Source organism: Vicia villosa, unplaced genomic scaffold (genome assembly GCF_029867415.1).
Source record: "Vicia villosa cultivar HV-30 ecotype Madison, WI unplaced genomic scaffold, Vvil1.0 ctg.006381F_1_1, whole genome shotgun sequence".
In the NCBI taxonomy this organism is placed as follows: Eukaryota; Viridiplantae; Streptophyta; class Magnoliopsida; order Fabales; family Fabaceae; genus Vicia; species Vicia villosa.
This window is the reverse complement of record NW_026706770.1, coordinates 23,599-27,531: the sequence shown is the minus strand read 5'-3', so window position 1 is coordinate 27,531 and position 3,933 is coordinate 23,599.

The window sequence follows — 3,933 nt, the reverse complement described above, 5'->3', positions numbered from 1 at the left end:
TTTAGATTTCGAATTCACCTAAGAAATTTGTGGATTGTTATTGAAAGAGAGGGTTATACACGAAAGAATTGAGTTTAACTATTTTATTAACTTAATATTATACACCAATAAATCAAAGGATTTCTCAAGTGCAAAACTCTCAAATTTCTCAAAGTTCTTCAAACCTTTTCAGTCTCAAGAGAAATGGCTCCACCAAAAAAAAAGGAAGACCAGTCGCTTCAGCCAACGGTTCTGCTCAATAACATCCTTTTATTCCTCCTTTTTCATCTCCATAATTTCTCAATTAAAATCATGCCAATAGGTGGTCGAAGATAAGAAAACTACAAATTTACTCTAGAGAGAAATTTCAATGTGGCAGATTTTGAAGAATATCTAATTTTCTTTGACAAATTGAGTAGAAGAAACTAGATTCATCTAACAATTTTAATCAAAGAAAGAAACCAAAAAAATTCACTGAAATTTTATGAATATTCTTTCAACCATGCACCCAGTCAATTTATGTCTTTTGTGGGAGATATGTAATTTAATTATAGAGCTGCTTCATCTATCGGGCATTTCTTGGCGGAAAAAATAGATCACCATCTTCATTGGGTGCACCTACTAACATGCATAGTTCATTTATAACATAACAATACCACAAAATTTATGACCAATATAGTGCAGTGTTCAAAAGAGAAGACACTCATTAAAATGCTCGATAAATGAAGAATGGGAGTAACTTGTCGAAGAGTTGTGTCTACTAGAAGCATAATGGATATAATAGTTCATCCATAATCCCACTCGGCTTACTAGTGAGAATCTTAAGTCGATACCAAAAGTGTGAGCATTGTTGTGTTATAAATGAATTATGCATGTAAGCAAGTGTACCTAATGAAAATGGTGATCTATTTTTTCCGTGAAGAAATGCAATTAACAAAATCCTCATAAATGGAATATGCAGAGATTCAGGAAGCCAACTAGGATAAGCAATGAAAAAGGAACATGAACATTAACAACCACATGGTCAAGAAGCACTGCAAGCATAAGAAATCAATCAATAACCTTTTCACCAAATCCATAACTTTGTGATGGGAATGGCATGCTGGTCCATAAATATCTCTGCAAATTTGTATGTAGACCGCCAACGTTTGATCCATAATTCAGCAAAAATTTGGATGAGTACTACTTACATATGCCTACTCCAAGTGTGTATGAGTGGTTTGGAAGCAAGCAAAGCAGAGAACTATTTTGATGACAATATTTGATTTGGGCATTTCACTATCTTTTTGATCATTTTGTTTTTCTTTTGATGTATTTTTAATTTATGTTTCAAGTCTTCTTTCTATTTTTGTCTGCTTTCCTTTTTAATCAACTAAGTTGATGCTTGGAATTGATGAATCAACATGTTTTCTGTTATCTTCTTATAGTTTAAAATCATTGTTTATTTACCAATGATACCACAAGAGCAAAAGAAAAGAGACACCAAGTAAAAGAACAAGAGCTCAATTATCTTGTAAGTTCTGAATGCAAACTGCCATGTAAAGAAAAAGAAGGATATCTAACTGATGCACACTCAATTTCCATAAACCTAAACAAGTAAGTTTTGTTCTCAAATAGTTCACCTTTTTACATTTTTCGTGTTATTGAGAGTATCTATGCAATTTCTTATTTTCTAGAACTTGTTATTTTTTGAGTTATTGATTGGTCTGATTTGTTATACACACTGAGACGCTTATTTAAATAAATTCCAAACCTTTTCAAGTCACCCTATAATGAATTTATTTGTTGTAAAACCCTTTGACCCTTAGCCCTTTTGTTTGGGGACATAGCCAAATTAAAAGTCTACCAACTTGAAAGATTAATTTATTAATATTTCAACTATCAACTATTAATATATAAACTATTTAATAATTAATATATAAATTATTAGACTAATAATTGAAATAGTCGAAAGAAATTATTTATGTAATATATAAACTATTTATTAGACTAATAATTAAAATAGTTGAAAGAAATTATTTATGTAATATATAAACTATTTATTAGACTAATAATTGAAATAAAATAAATAATATTTAATGACTAATGTATTTTAACCAGTGTTTTAAAAACCGGACCGGTCATCGAACCGGTGAGGGTGCTGGGTCACTGGTTTATCGGTCGAACCACTGGGTCACTGGTCGAACCGCACGATCAAACCGGATTAAACCGGATTAAACCGGATAACTCGGTTGAATAGACCTGTCATTATATAGGTATAAAACCGGTCGAACCGGATGATTCAGTCTCTAAAAAAATATAACTAGCTTTTAAATTTTTTAAAAATATCATATCATAAATTCACAATTTCATAACTTAAATTCAAATTTTAAACAAATGTATCACACATAAAAAAATAGTAAAAAATTACAAAGTCTAATTGCAAACAAAGTTTAATTACAACATAATCTAAACAAAGTCTAATTACAACATAATCTAATTGAATAATTTATAACAAAATAACTCCAATGTGTACCAAATTTAATTAAAAATAGGATCCTCCTAAAAAGAAAATCAAATAAAATTCAATATGTTTATGCTATTTAAGAAAATTTAATAGAAAGATAACAAATAGACAATAAAGTTTTTAATTTGTCACTAAAAAACTATGTGAGAATGCTATTTAAGTAATACACTACTAAATATATTAAAATAAAGTTAAAAAAAAAGTTTAAAAGAAATGTTAAAAAAAAGTTAAAAAAAATTTTAAAAAAAAGTTAAAAAAAAAAAAACAATTAAACCGCCGGTTTTCCGGTTTTCCCGGTTTTTTCCGGTTCTCACCGGTTTAATGGCATATTCGATCCGACTATTGAACCAGACCGGTTACCTGGCCGGTTCCCGGTTCGACCGGTCCGACCGGCCGGTCCGGTCCGGTTTTTAAAACACTGATTTTAACTATTTAGTTTATTAAATATTTAGTTTATTAGAAAAATTAACTATTTAACATTTTAAATTTTTAAATTTTCAAATAACAATATTTAATAATTTATTAATATTTCAACTATTTAGTTTATTAAATATTTAGTGGATGAAGATTAGTTTGTTATTGTGTAGTGCAAGGGTATCAATGCTAACTCTTAATTAATAAATTGACTTAGTTTATATTTTTTATTAAAGATTATTTTTTAATATCAATTTAATAAAAATATTATAAAATATATTTTCACCAATCTAAATCATATTTGTACTAAATTATTTGTTTAGCATGCACATCTAATTATTTTTACTTATTTACCCTAAATATCAAAAACTCTAATATCATAGGGTAAATTAGTTATTTGAGAAACATTGTAATTGTAAAATTAAAATAAATAATTAAATATTATTAAATTACTAATAAAAAAATATATACAGGTCATTAAGATATTAATTATAAGTAACGTCCTTTATTTATTTATATTAAAAACCAAACATTTAATAATTTTAAAGTGAAATTATTATTTTTAAAAATTTATAACTTCAAATTAAACAAAATAATAAAATATTATTAAACAAAATAATAAAATACATAAAGTCTAGTAAGACAGTAATAATAGCTTATTACTCACTTTTTTTCTTAAATATAACTAATTAGTCTTGTTATATATAAAAAATGCAACACACAAATTTTCTAACATAGTAGATATTGTTCGATGAGAATTATTTTTTAATTTATTTTTCGGGTATCAACATATTTAGTGTGAAAATATTTTCTTTCAATAGTACAAATGAATACGGTACTAACAATAGAAATATGGTAGAAAAAACATTTTCCCTATTCTTTTACTATGGTCTTTTATATGCTACTTTATTTTAATATATATATATATATATATATATATATATATATATATATATATATATATATATATATATATATATGTATGTATATATATATATATATATATATATATATATATATATATATGTATAAAT